The sequence below is a fragment of the Amia ocellicauda genome, chromosome 6 (genome assembly GCF_036373705.1).
Source record: "Amia ocellicauda isolate fAmiCal2 chromosome 6, fAmiCal2.hap1, whole genome shotgun sequence".
NCBI lineage: Eukaryota > Metazoa > Chordata > Actinopteri > Amiiformes > Amiidae > Amia > Amia ocellicauda.
In genome coordinates, this window is record NC_089855.1 from 41,214,486 (window position 1) to 41,230,497 (window position 16,012).

General features: G+C 41.4%; 2 non-coding genes across 2 annotated transcripts; both read right to left on the reverse strand.

The window, feature by feature from the left end:
* Positions 1 to 3,747: 3,747 nt before the first annotated feature.
* Positions 3,748 to 3,862, reverse strand: LOC136752126 (U5 spliceosomal RNA). Its single transcript, XR_010817289.1, has one exon. It is a non-coding gene; the product is annotated as a U5 spliceosomal RNA (small nuclear RNA).
* A 7,290-nt stretch (positions 3,863 to 11,152) lies between these two features.
* On the reverse strand, positions 11,153 to 11,267 carry LOC136752128 (U5 spliceosomal RNA). Its single transcript, XR_010817291.1, has one exon. It is a non-coding gene; the product is annotated as a U5 spliceosomal RNA (small nuclear RNA).
* Positions 11,268 to 16,012: the final 4,745 nt, after the last annotated feature.

Here is a 16,012-nt window from a genome sequence, read left to right on the forward strand (position 1 = left end):
CAGAAAAACTGTGAGGAGGATGAAGTACAAGAGTGGGTTAAGGGAGGTGCAGTGCACTCAGACGGTTTGTGGCGAAGTCCTAACTTACAATGTGTATTAGCACCCCAGTGTATTAGCTCAACGCTTCTGGACCAGTACCATGGCCCAGCTCACACGGGTCACAGGGCCATGTTAACTCAATTGCGTGAACACTGGTGGTGGCCTGGCATAGGCAGGGACACTGCGAAGTGGTGTCAACAGTGTATTCCTTGCGCACAAGTAAACCCAGGTAAACCGATCAAGGTCACTAAATCACACCAGCCCCGGCCTTGAGGTCCGTGGGAAAATATTCAAATTGACTTTACAGGACCCCTGAAAAAATGTCATGGGAAATCCTATTGCTTGGTAATAATTGACCATTTCACAAAATGGGTTGAGGCTTTCCCCTGCAGGGACTGCTCTGCCATCACTGCAGCACAAGTCCTAGCGACTGAGGTTATTCCCCGATGGGGTGTGCCCCGTCAAATGAACTCAGATCAAGGGACTCATTTCACCGGTAAGGTAATGAAGGAAGCATGTTTACTGCTAGGGGTAAAACAACGATTTCATATACCTTATCACCCTCAGAGTTCAGGCTTAGTGGAGCGCACTAACCGGACACTGAAGGAAAGTTTGGCAAAAGCCCTGTTAACTACAGGCAAGGGATGGACAGTTGCACTCCCCGCTGTGCTGTATAAACTTAGAGCATCACCTAATCGGAGTACTCAGCTTTCTCCATTTGAGTTAATGACAGGGAGAGCTATATGCAACTCCCTGCTGGCATCTGGGGTCCCAGTGATCCCAGTGCTCCATTCAAAGACTATCTTAAACAGTATGTAGCACAGCTATGTACACACTTAAAAAAACATAGAACACAAGCACGTGATCTCCAGTCCCTCAGGGACTTGGAACTCAAAGAGGAAATGCCAACAACACTTCCTGAGGTTGGTTCGCAAGTGATGGTTAAAATAATCCCAAGCAGACCAGGGCTTAGGCCCAAATGGACAGGACCGCATAATGTCCTTCTTTCTACAGACACTTCAGTCTGTATTGACGGACAGGAGGGGGGTACTAGATGGAAACATTGGTCACAAGTAAAAAATTATAATCCAGGAGAACTGTGTACTAAACCTTTATCTTTTCTCATTCCTAGGAAAGCAACAGTTGCAGATTTCCTGAATTTTGAGAGACATTCCCCTAACTGGTAAAGGTTTTGTCCCCCTACAGGTACTAAGAGATAATCCAGCATGAAGACGACTGTGTACACTACAGTATTTGGACTGATCTGCCTGTCCTTAGTTGAATCATGGACAGATTTATCCAAATTACACGCACCTATGCAAATGCCCTTAATAAAACAAAATGTTGGGTTTGTTCCCACATTCCATACGACACTAAGAAAGGGGTTCCAATGATCCCCATTCCATTTCCAGTATTTTCTGATTATTCACAACTTAGAGTTGCCTCTAATGTACGATATGCATATGATTATGCCTTAGGCATCACAGGAGAATGGTACCGAAGATGGATCAGAATAGAAGAGATTTTAAAATGCCAAATATTGACTTGGCTCACAGTAACAAAGGATCTGTGTATGTTTCATACTATAACCAAACCATGCAATCCCAATTTATAGGTAATAGCACTTGTAATCACACTGTGGCTATCGATGGTTCTGACTTTAGGTATCAGACTTGTCGATTTTACGCCCCATGGAATGGGACTTATTGGATATGCGGCTTGCGGGCATATTGGGAACTTCCTTGTAAGTTCACAGGTTCTTGTTATTTAGGATTTGTGGTGCCAGCTTTGCGCCACACTGAAGATAAATACCTTCCAGATATAGAACAATTTATTCACCCTAAACGTGAGATAGGGGAAGGAGACAGGTTTGCTTCCATACTATTTCCTATGTATGGAGTCGGAAGAGCAATAAAGGAAATCAGATTAGTAGCTGGTATATTAGAAACATTAAGTATTTCTACAACTGAAGTTCTCAGCAATTTAACAACTGAAATAGTGGCTATGCGAACTGTTGCCCTCCAGAACAGGCTAGCTCTAGATTTCCTGCTAGCAGCACAAGGAGGGACATGTGCCATTATAGGGCAGGAATGTTGTACTTACATACCAGATAACTCTGAACACATTGGTAATCTTATAGAGCACATTAGGACAGCAACTACAAAGATACACCAGTCCTCCGGAGGAAAACCCCTCTGGGGATGGCTTGCTGATATCTTTGGTAATCTGGGTATGATTGTGTTACAAGGATTGATATCAGTAGTTAATATTCTGCTATGTCTGTAAGTTTCTTTTTTATTTCTTAAATACACTGTCTCAAAAACTTTGTAAACCTCATAATGTATCTACTATGGTTACAGCTGCAATTAAAACACCCTCGTTGGCAGGCTTTCTCTAAATTTCTACTAAACGACACCGTCCCTCACTCGGGAGAAGCAAAACTCACACACCCATTGACACAAATATTATCCTATCCCCTTGGTTCTGGAGGCTCCATGTGACTGAGGACAAATGGATTTAGTATCAAAGGCAATAAACCTCATGACTCAAGGAAAACCAAAGGATGCATTGGAAAGATACTATTACAAAGGTCACTAAGCTCCATGAGACGCCTTCAGGACATTCTGTACATCCACACTTAGGGGCACACACTTATCGCTCTCCCCGACAGCAGGGACACCCTTACACTCGCCGTACACACATATACACCCCACGGGGAAGGGTTGGGATGAAGGAGCTGCAATCCTCAATCAAGAAGCGTCAAATCTTCCTAACCCCTAAGGGGATTTACTTGTAACTGACAAACATAACTTTTTGGCTTCTTTCCGCTTTGCTCTATTGCCAAACAGCAGGGAATGAAGACTCTGTATAGGAAGTTGAAAAAAGTGTTTTGTGATAATTATATAATGTTTTATATTAATACTAGCATTAGAAGTAGTTTTGTTTACAGACTGAGCAGATTAGATTCCGCAGGACAAGTAAAGGGTCAACAAGGTTGGTTTGTTAGAAACTCCTGTCAGTAATGAAAGATTACACAGTGCCGAAATAGCCTACAGATGTCTGCTGTGAATTTGTATATGACTTAATCATTTCTCCAGATAGGGAGAGCGATAAAGAGCGATTGACAATAGGTAAATGATGACCGTGGGATCGCATCTTCCTAGTGCACATCAAAGACGGACATCTGCTTTGGATCCATCACCCCTTCACGGGAGGACAGATCGTAAACGGAGCCAGACCTGTATCTTCTGATTGGATGAACGGCCATAAGATGTTATGTCATTTTTCCTATAAAGTTGTACTCATGTCTGTAAATATTAAGTCTCACTGAAGGAATTATTCCTGACGTGGGGCTTCCGAGCGGCTCGATTAAAGTACTGTTTGCTTTATCTCCGCGACTTCTCCACTTATTTCTAAGACGGTTCAACACACACAGCCAGCAAGACACACAGAGCTAGCCAGCTCAGCGATGACATCACGAACCTCTCTCTGAGCTGACTGCTATGACATCACAGAGCACGTGCATTCCGTTGCTTGCCGTCTGTCAACCACTCAGTCACTGCCAGCCAGACTGCCTGGCTGGCTGGATGGGGGGGCTGTTTGCTGCTGCTGCGTACCTTAGCAAGCTTATTTGCTTGACCGGCCTTCCTCCTCCTTCGGCAACATGCTCAGCTCTGCCCGATCTGCTGTTCACCTGGATCACAGCTCTGTCCCAACAAGGCAGAGCCTCCCAAGAATGGTACAAACTCATCCACGTTCCCCTCCATGGAAAGCTTTAGCAAAAGGCAAAAGCATTATAAGTAATGAAGAGGAACCCGAGTCCAAGACGCTTCCGACCAGCCATACATATTTGTGTGTATTAAAGATCACATTTTATTACATTTTGTTTTTCTGTACTTTATTACATCTTATTGTGATTTATAATGATATTGTTTATTTTCCATATGTATGTATGTATGTTTGTATGTATGGATGTATGTATGTATGTATGTATGTTTGCATGTCCAATTGCTTTGACAATACAAATGCACTGAATTGAGAGAGAGAGAGTGAGAGAGAAGTGCTAGGGCACATCTGTAACATAAACTATGGAACATTCGTCACATGCTTAGGGAACATTCTTATCATACAGGGAACATTTGTAAAACGAATTAGGGAACCTTTGTGACATACTAAAAGGACATACTGGTAAGATGTTGGGCACATTTGAAACAACAAAAATGGCATTTGGTTATTTTAATTGGGACATTAATACCAGTCTGTGCAAATATCTATGCATATTCCAATGTTTGCTGCAGGATTTACAGATTGAGTGAGGGGGTCAATATGTTTGATTCAGAAGTAACCACTGCTTCCTCAGTTTTGTTTTAAACATAATTTAAAAGAAAAGTGGGCTATACATTGGTCTGGAAAAAAGGAGCAGTGGTCCCTAAGACAATTCTTTTAGTTCTTTGACACAATTCCTAAATCCCATTTTCTGTAAAATATGTTATCAACATGCATTAATATAACATCCAAACTACAATCATACTAATCATGAAGATGTTCATCTTATTATATTCTAAGGGTTCTAGTCTATTGTGTATTGTATTTATTCTCAGGCCCTTCTCTTATGTTTTACAGTTGTTATTATTATTCCGTACAATACAGGGATTAAATTAAGTATTTTAACCACAAAGTATTGGCTACAGTTATGATGCCTACTTCACTGTTCATATGCACACAGTTTCTGAGGTCTGGACCACTGCACAGTAGTCCCTGGAGTTGTAGTCCAGACCACTGCAAAATTCGTGCTGAAGTGATCTGGATCACCACGCTATGGCCCAAGGACCACTGCAAACTTGGATTTCAATGTTTTTGTGTAATCCATGTTGCTATAGCACCTACCATGTTCCTTTGTGGTGAGCTGGTTAATTCTGTTCTGGGAAAACCACAATCCTGCAGGTTTAATAAGTCTCTCTACACATCAGTCCCTGAGTACCTTCAACCAATGGTAATTTTGACCAATTAAGCCAAAGAATTGAGTCGATTAAGTTGTCAAGGACTACCCAGTAAAGACGTGAACTCACGACTAGGTCACACTGTGAGCTCTCCAGAGCAGACATTACACTGAGCTCAGTGTGAGCTCACATAGCGCTTTTCCACCGACATGGTGCCGGTGCTGGAGCCAGAGCCGCTGCTCGGCCTGGGATCCAGCTGATCTTTTTGTGAACTGACCCGCTTTTCCACCGGTCTTGGAATCGAACGCTGACGTCACTGGATGTGGGCGTTCCCAAGCGTGGAGTAGAAGTGGAGAAACACAGCAATAATAATCAGCACCGAGGCGACTGCGTTTCTAAACCCTATTTAACATCACAATCAAACTCATTCTGCGTCTTCACACAGCACAGATACATTGTAAAAACCAAATAAAAAACTCGAAATCACATGTAGACAACCAGAAACGAACATACAAGTATACAAATATGCTAAGATCAGCCTTTTATTTGTATGTATTTTAATTGATGCATTAAGGGATTAACACCGATTTGCTATTTCTGACACTTTTACTGTATTGACAAAAATTGATGAGAATAATTAACATGAATGAACTTACTGTTGAAGATGTAATCCTTACCCAGTGGCTAACTCTAACTCTATGTTACAAATTTTCCCTAAACACTTATTTTGCAAGATCAATAAAACACCTTTAGGAATTTTAAACTTTTAAAGATACACATAGGTAATACCAATGTGCTTTAACACTGCCGAAAATAATAATGCGTTTATCTTTAATAGTGAAGATATTGTATAGAATAAAGTATATATATATATATATATATATATATATATAAAAACGGTTTCCAAACCGAATATAGAACTGAAACTTTCAGACAAACCATGAAAAATGGAATGTAAACATTTACACTTTTTAACAATTCTATATATCAATTATATTAATTACCCTAACCCTAACACTAACCCTAACTTTAAGTTACAAATCTTCCCTAAACACTTATTTTGCAGGATCAATAAAAAACTGTCAGGATTTTTTAAACTTTTACTGACACACATAGTTAATAGCAATGTGTTATAACTTTTCCAATAATAATAATCCGTATATCTTTAATTGTTTTGACGTTATTAAGATATAATGCATCTTTCACATAGGGAACATTTGTAACATGATAGGAAAAGCAAACAAATGATGTAACTGAAAATATTCAATATTACAGCATACAATTTGTCAGGCTTCATAAATATGGAATTTATGACATACTCTGTAAAAATCAAGCAAACAGCATTTGTTGTTCATGAGAAAAAAAATAATAATCAAAGCTATCAGAATAAAGTTTTACTGACATTTTATTGACCCTACCACTGCATAGGACACATCTGTAACATGAACGCTACTGAATGGCACATACATTGAAAACTACGGAGAATTGAGACAAATCCATTTTACACTTCATAATTTATCTTAAAACGTTTCCAACCAAGGCAAAACCCACTTGAAATACTTTCATTCTCATTTTTGGTAAACAAATATACAGATTGTTACATATGTTCCCTATGATGCATCTACAGAACGAGAGAGAGAGAGAGAGAGAGAGAGAGAGAAGTCACTGAATGTATGAGCTCCTATCCACACAGCAATACCAACAGAGGCCAGCCAAACATACAACCCCCCCGCACTGGAGCACACGTACCACGATGCCGCAGCACCGGCCAGCCCCCCATCACCCAGCCTCCCACCCGCCCCACGAGCACCAGGCACAGCGCCCATCAGAAGCCGCTCAGCTATGCCGCAGCCCTGACCCAGGCCGCCACTCCGGCCCCCACCGAGCTGGGGGAGATAAAGCACCTGCTCAGCCTCCTTTGCTCCAGACTGCTGAGCTGAGCCAGAGAACTCGGGTAGGGACGGACAACCCCACTTGTAAATTAAAACTAAATACCTGTGTACATACAATGTAACCATACTTTACATAAAACTAATAATTATTATATTTGAAATTCTAGTTTAAACAAAACCTTCGATTAAAAAGTTGTATTGTTGATAGGCATTTTATTCCACCAAGTACAATGTTAGCTAAAATGAGCTCATTTACAGTCAGCTGCTGGAACATTCAGGGCCTGAACTCCTCGCCTTTCGGGCTAAAGAGCACAGACCCTGAATTCATTAAAAGCATTAAAGAATTAGATATCATAGTTCTGTTGGAGACATGGTGCCTTGCAGAGGTGCCCACACACTGCCCCCTGGGCTACAGGGAGGTTATTGTGCCCTCAATTAAACTGAGCACAGTGCGGCGTGGCAGGGACTCTGGGGCGATCATAGTGTGGTACAAAGAGGAGCTGGCGAACCACATCAGCCCAGTCAAACAGGGCCCAACGCACACATGGCTTCAAATTAAGAAGGGAATAGCCCAGTGTGAGAACCATATATACCTTTGTACAGCGTATACCCCCACCTCTGAATCCCCCTATTACAATGGGGAATTTTTTAACACCCTCCACACAGAGATCGGCCATTTCCAGGCCCAGGGGAATGTGCTGCTCTGTGGGGACTTCAATGCCCAGACAGGCACCGAGCCCAACTGCATCGGCACACAGGGAAACAGCCATGTGTTCGGCCAGGCCCCTCTGTACCTCACCTCCACCACAACCCAGAGGAACATCCCCGACGGGGTTTAATGGCAGGATCAGAGGGGACTCTTTAGGAAGGTTCACGTATTGCTCAGCTCTTGGGACTAATGTAGTCGACTACGCCCTCACTGACATGGACCCCTCCTTCATCAGTGCATTCACTGTCAGGCAGCAAACCCCCCTGTCAGACCACAACCAAATCACAGTGTTCCTGAAAAGAAGAAGTCAGGCCAGCAACACACAGACACAGCCCAGTAAGCTGTACAACCTTAATCAAACATACAGATGGGCTCCAAACAGCACAGAGGAATTTAACCAAGCAATCAGTTCTACAGAAATAACAGACATCATCAACACTTTCCTCAGCTCACAGTACCAGCCTGACGTGACAGGACTAAATCTGGCCATAAATGATATCAATCAAATATTTCAAATTGCAGCCACAATGGCAAATCTTAAAAAGACAAAGAAAAAATCAACCAGAATCATACACACACACAGACATGGTTTGATGATGAGTGTAAATCAATAAGAAACAAATTTAAGGCACCTATCCAATCAAAAACATCATCAACCACAAGACACAGAACTATGCCAACAGTACTGTTAGACCCTAAAACACTACAAACACCCTTAAAAATAAAAAACAGAAACACACAAACAAAACACTCACAGACATAGAGAAATCTGTTGACCAAAACCAGTTCTGGGAAATGTGGAACAATTTAAATTCAACAAAACAACAAGAATTGGCAATACGAAACGGAACCATTTGGAAAAAATACTTTGAAAACCTTTATAAAGATATCCAACAAAATGATCTGACACACAAACAAATTGAAACCATGGAAAAACTGAAATTGCTCGAACAATCAATTAAAAATAATCAAAACCCAAATGACGCTCCAATCACCCTACAGGAACTATCTAAAAAGCTCCAGGCACTTCCACCCAGAAAAGCCTGCAGCCCGGACAGTATCAGCACTGAAATGCTCAAACACAGCAGCGCACAACTGCAGGAGGCTGTGCTTAAATTGTTCAACATGGTCCTCAGAACTGGTTACTTCCCTGACATCTGGAAGCAGGGGCTGATCACCCCAATCTATAAGAGTGGAGACAAATTCGACCCTAACAACTACCAGGGCATCTGTGTTAGCAGTAACCTGGGGAAGGTGTTCTGCAGTATCATCAACGCCCGGATACTGGCCTTCCTTACCGAGCACAGTGTCCTGAGTAAGAGTCAGATTGGCTTCCTCCCAAATCACTGCACTACAGATCATATTTACACCCTACACACCCTCATAGACAAACACGTCCACCAAAAAAGTAAAGGCAAAATCTTTGCCTGTTTCATTGATTTCAAAATGGCATTCGATTCCATTTGGCACGAGAGACTTTATTACAGAATTCTTCAAAGCGGTGTAGGGGGTAAAGTCTATGATGTTATAAAAACAATGTACACCGAAAACAAATGTGCAGTAAAAATTGGCAACAAAAGAACAGAATTCTTCACTCAGGGGCGGGGAGTGAGGCAGGGCTGCAGTCTGAGCCCAACACTGTTCAACATCTACATCAGTGAGTTGGCAACGGTGTTGGAGCAGTCTGATGCCCCTGGCCTCACCCTAAATGACACAGAAGTCAAATTCCTGCTCTATTCGGATGACCTAGTCTTGCTGTCATCCACAGAACAGGGGCTTCAGCAAAACCTTGCACTGCTAGAGCAGTACTGTTAGTCCTGGGCCCTGGCAGTAAACATGAAGAAGACAAAGATCATGATTTTCCAAAAAAAAATTCCTCAGGGAAACAAATACCACTTCACGCTAGGCAACACTACCATAGAACACACCTCACACTACACTAACCTGGGCCTGACTATTAGTGCGTCAGGGGGCTTTAACCTGGCAGTGAAGGCACTCAAAGACAAAGCAAGAAGAGCTTTCTACGCAATCAGATTGAAATGGGATATTAATGTTATAGAATCTTCTTCTGTCTCAAACTAATTGACAGTGTGATCCAGCCCATTGCGCTGTACGGTAGTGAAGTATGGGGTCCACTCAGTCAACAGGACTACACTAGGTGGGACAAACATCCAATAGAGACCCTGCATGCTGAACTCTATAAAAACATACTGCAGGTGCACAGGAGCACACCAAACCACGCATGCAGGGCAGAATTAGGCCGCTTCCCAACCCTCATTAATATAAAGAAAAGAACACTGAAATTCTGGATGCACCTGAAGAAAAGTGAGTCAGACTCACTCCAGTACAAGGCCCTCCAAACCCAAGAGCTCAGCCCTGAAAAGAGTCCACTGAGTCAGCTGGCCCTGAAGCTCACGGCACTGACCCCCGCTAATACTGCGAACAGAGACCAGCTTCAGGTCAGCACTGCTTACCTGCCCCCAATCAGAGTCAACCAAATCATAAAGATAACCAAAACCTCCTATCTGGAACATTGGAACAATGAAACCAAATCCCAAAGTAAACTGGATTGCTATCGGGCCCTAAACAGAGAATACACCCTGGCAGAATATCTCTTCACTGTCAGAGATATGAAGCAGAGATGGATCCTGACCAAGTACAGGCTCAGTGACCACAGCCTGGCCATAGAGACGGGCCGACACAGGCAGAGCTGGCTGCCCAGAGAGGAGCGGCGCTGTGGTCACTGCGAGACAGGAGAGGTCGAGACAGAGATGCACTTCCTCCTCCGATGCAATAAATATGCCAAATTAAGGGACACGTTCTATAATAAATTCATAAATATTATAAAATCATTCTCTGAATTGATGAATGAAAAAAAAAAAAGCTATCCTCCTGGGGGAGGGACACACAGCCCCCCTGGCCGCCCAATATGTAGCCGCCTGCCACAGCCTGAGGGGCTCACTGTGAAAACATGACATACATGAGCACCAGCTGTAACCTGATAACTATAAAGTAAATGTACATGTCTATTAAGATTTAATTTATAAATTATAATGTTACTGTTTCATTTTTTTTGTTTCTTTTTTCTTACCTTATTCTTATTATTTTTCAATGTATGTATATATCAACTGCTTTGGCAACACTACGAATCTGTTTTGTCATGCCAATAAAGCAACCTTGAATTGAATTGAATTGAATTGAGAGACAGAGAGAGACAGACAGACACTAACACAGCCACCCACCCACTCACACACACTCTATCTCTCTCTCTCTCACACACACACACACACATACACACAACCAGCAAGACACACAGAGCCAGCCAGCTCAGCGATGACATCACGAACCTCTCTCTGAGCTGACTGCTATGACATCACAGAGCACGTGCATTCCGTTGCTTGCCGTCTGTCAACCACTCAGTCACTGCCAGCCAGACTGCCTGGCTGGCTGGATGGGGGGGCTGTTTGCTGCTGCTGCGAACCTTAGCAAGCTTATCTGCTTGACCGGCCTTCCTCCTCCTCCGCCCACATGCCCACCTATGCCCAATCTGCTGTTCACCTGGATCACAGCTCCGCCCCAACAAGGCAGAGCCTCCCAAGAATGGTACAAACTCATCCACGTTCCCCTCCATGGAAAGCTTTAGCAAAAGGCAAAAGCATTATAAGTAATGAAAAGGAACCCGAGTCCAAGACGCTTCCGACCAGCCATACATATTTCTGTGTATTAAAGATCACATTTTATTACATTTTGTTTTTCTGTACTTTATTACATCTTATTGTGATTTTTAATTATATTGTTTATTTTCCATATGTATGTATGTATGTATGTATGTTTGCATGTCCAATTGCTTTGACAATACAAATGCACTGAATTGAGATAGAGAGAGAGAGAGAGAGAGAGAGAGAGAGAGAGAGAAGTGCTAGGGCAAATCTGTAACATAAACTAGGGAACATTCGTCACATGCTTAGGGAACATTCATAACATACAGGGAACATTTGTAAAACGAATTAGGGAACCTTTGTGACATACTAAAAGGACATATACTGGTAAGATGTTGGGCACATTTGAAACAACAAAATTGGCATGTCGTTATTTACTAGGGACATTTATACCAGTCTGAGCAAATATCTATGCATATTCCAATGTTTGCTGCAGGATTTACAGATTGAGTGAGGGGGTCAATATGTTTGATTCAGAACTAACCACTGCTTCCTCAATTTTGTTTTGAACATAATTTAAAAGAAAAGTGGGCTATACATTGGTCTGGAAAAAAGGAGCAGTGGTCCCTAAGACAATTCTTTTAGTTTTTTGACACAATTCCTAAAACCCATTTTCTGTAAAATATGTTATCAACTTGCATTAATAGATCATCCAAACTACAATCATACTGTAAGAGAATTTGAATACTTGGTTTTTCAGTCAATCTAAATAAATAGTTGAACTGAAAACTCATAGGTCATTTGGTTTCTCTTTGTAAGATTCTTTTTAGAGGGAAGATGCGTTCAAGTCACAGATGTGCAATAATAATTTATTTTGACAAAAATAGGAAACTAATATCAATCAATTATATTACTGAAAATAAGTAATATTAAGTTTCTGCTGGATTACAGTAAGAAACAGATAATACCCATTTTCTTCTTTCTCCTCACAGTACAGCTTATAGGCCAGTCTGGTCAGGCAGAAAGCAGTGTGTCTCTCTCTGTCTCTCCTCTCCAGCTCTCTCTTGTGTCTCGTTGCAGGATGAAGAAGTTAAGAGAACTCAAATTCTCTTTGTTTACCCTTTTATAAGGTTTCCTTCCTACCAATAGCATTTTGCCACCACTACTGACTTGGGTGTCTTATGCTAAAGTAATCTAGAAGTGGGGGGGTCATTTCAAATTTGGCTAAGAGCCAATCAGAGGACAGGTCCCTTTTGGTCTCTGGTCATAAAGATAGGGTTACCAGGGCTACCAGGGGCTACCAGGGGCTACCAGGGAGGAGATCTGTTTCCTCTACCAAACCAGATGGTATAGAATTTCCCATAGAAAAATACATTCTAACAAATAATATCTTACAGTACAAAACAGGGATTAAATTAAGTATTTTAACCACAAAGTATTGGCTACAGTTATGATGCCTACTTCACTGTTCATATACATTCAGTTTCTGAGGTCTGGACCACTGCACAGTAGTCCCTGGAGTTGTAGTCCAGACCACTGCAAAATTCGTGCTGAAGTGATCTGGAACACCACGCAATGGCCGAAGGACCACTGCAAACTTGGATTTCAATGTTTTTGTGTAATCCATTTTGCAATAGCACCTACCATGTTCCTTTGTGGTGAGCTGGTTAATTCTGATCTGGGAAAACCACAATCCTGCAGGTTTAATAAGTCTCTCTACACATCAGTCCCTGAGTACTTTCAACCAATGGTCATTTTGACCAATTAAGCCCAAGAATTGAGTCAATTAAGTTGTCAAGGACTACCCAGTAAAGACGTGAACTCACGACTAGGTCACACTGTGAGCTCTCCAGAGCAGACATTACACTGAGCTCAGTGTGAGCTCACTTAGCGCTTTTCCACCGACATGGTGCCGGTACTGGAGCCAGAGCCGCTGCTCGGCCTGGGATCCAGCTGATCTTCTTGTGAACCGGCCCGCTTTTCCACCGGTTTTAGAATCGAACGCTGACGTCACTGGATGTGGGCGTTCCCAAGCGTGGAGTAGAAGTGGAGAAACACAGCAATAATAATCAGTTCCGAGGCAACTGCGTCTTTAACTTCACAATCAAACTCATTCCGCGTCTATGGCAAATCGTAACCCTAATGTTACAAATGTTCCCTAAATATGTTTTTTGCAGAATACACAAGCAAATGTTATGGAATATCAGCATTTTATCGACACACATAATAGAACTTATTGTTCTTTAACATTGATGAGAATAATTCACATGAATTAACTTACTGTTGAAGATTATTATTTTATTAATTTTATTTCTTGGCAGACGCCCTTATCCAGGGCGACTTACAACATAAGTGCAAAAATACAGAGAAGTACAAGGCATCAATTATTACAAATTCAACTTAGTTAAAAAATATCGCAATTCAAAATACATTTTAAAAATTCCAATTACAATTTACACAAGTACAGTAAAAGACTTCCTACATCCTGGACGGTGAAAGCTAAGTGCTGTCAAGATGTAGGGTTACAGACTAGGGCTACAGGAAAGGGAGCAAGGAGGAAAACATTCAAGAACGAGAGGAGCATAATAAGCTGAAGTGCTTTCTAGCAGAGATAGAGGACTAATATTAAAAGTGCGGTCAGAAGAGATGCGTCTTGAGTAAGCGCCGGAATGAGGTCAAGGACTCTGCTGTTTTGACTTTGGTGGGCAGGTCATTCCACCACCGAAGTCAAAACAGCAGAGTCCTTGACCTCATTCCGGCACTTGTGTAACCCTTGTGTAAGATGTAACCCTTACCCAGTGGCTAACCCTAACTCTATGTTACAAATGTTCCCTAAAACCTTATTTTGCAAGATCAATAAAGAACCTTTAGGAATTTTAAACTTTTAAAGATACACATAGGTAATACCAATGTGCTTTCACAATGCCAAAAATAATAATTAATAATAGTGATAATAGTAATAGTGAAGATATTGTATAGATGTATATCTTTCATATACACAAATAGAAAAAATGGTTTCCAAACTGAATATACATCTGAAACTTTCAGACAATCCATGAGAAATGGAATGTAATTAATTACACTTCTTAACAATTCTATATATCAATTATATTCATATCCCTAACCCTAACACTAAGCATAACTTTAAGTTAAAAATGTTCCCTAAACACTTATTTTGCAGGATCAATAAAAAACTTTCAGGATTTTTTAAACTTTTACTGACACACATAGTGAAAAGAGATGTGTTATAACTTTAACGTAAATAATAATCTGAATATCTTTAGTTGTTTTGACATTATTAAGATATAATGCATCTTTCACATAGGGAACATTTGCAACATGATAGGAAAAACAAACAAATTATGTAACTTTGAAAATATTCAATATCACAGCGTACAATTTGTCAGGCTTCATAAAAATGGAATTTATGACATACTCTGTAAAAATCAAGCCAACAGCATTTGTTGTTCACGAGAGAAAAAATATGAGCTGGTGTATAAACACACATACGATTATACAGCATTTCTTGCAGCTTCGCAAGACCTAATTTCAAATGTTGTCGGTAAATTATATAATTAGTGAGGACCATCTATTTGCATTTGTTCCCCTCTATAATTGCTAAAATAAAGTTTTACTGACATTTTATTGACCCTACCACTGCATAGGACACATCTGTAACATGAACGCTACTGAAAGGCACATACATTGAAAACTACAGAGAATTGAGACAAATCCACTTTACACTTAATCTTAATGATCTTAAAACGTTTCCAACCAAGGCAAAACCCACTTGAAATACGTTCATTCACATTTTTGGTAACAAAAAGAGAGATTGTTACATATGTTCCCTATGATGCATCTACAGAGCGAGAGACAGAGAGAGAGAGAGAGGAAGACAGAGAGAGACAGACAGACAGACAGACAGACACTAACACAGCCACCCACCCACCCACTCACACACACACACACACACAGCCAGCAAGACACACAGAGCCAGCCAGCTCAGCGATGACATCACGAACCTCTCTCTGAGCTGACTGCTATGACATCACAGAGCACGTGCATTCCGTTGCTTGCCGTCTGTCAACCACTCAGTCACTGCCAGCCAGACTGCCTGGCTGGCTGGATGGGGTGGGCTGTTTGCTGCTGCTGCGTACCTTAGCAAGCTTATTTGCTTGACCGGCCTTCCTCCTCCTCCGCCCACATGCCCACCTATGCCCGATCTGCTGTTCACCTGGATCACAGCTCCGCCTCAACAAGGCAGAGCCTCCCAAGAATGGTACAAACTCATCCACGTTCCCCTCCAATACAAATGCTCTGAATTGAGAGATAGAAGTGCTAGTGCACATCTGTAACATAAACTAGAGAACATTCATAACATACAGGGAACATTTGTAAAACTAATTAGGGAACCTTTGTGACATACTTAAAGGACATACTGGTAGGTGTTGGGCACTGTGGAAGGAAAGTTAGAATTCTTTCCCTCATATCAATTCTACTCTCTTGTATACTTAAGAAAGATAAGGTCAAGCCAGGAGGACATGCCAGAAGGTAGCTTGTTTTCTGTTCGTTATTTAAGATGAGAACCTTGGAGACAATGTCAAACAGTACGATTGAAGTGCCTGCCCCCTAATCCATGTGTTGACCTATGAACTCTGATATATATTCTGCTTAGCTAACTCTCTAATGATAATATAGTAATGACTCTGTGATTGTAACCAGATCTTTGTTTTTTGTGTATAAAAGCCTCTGACTTTTAAATGAAGGCAGAGC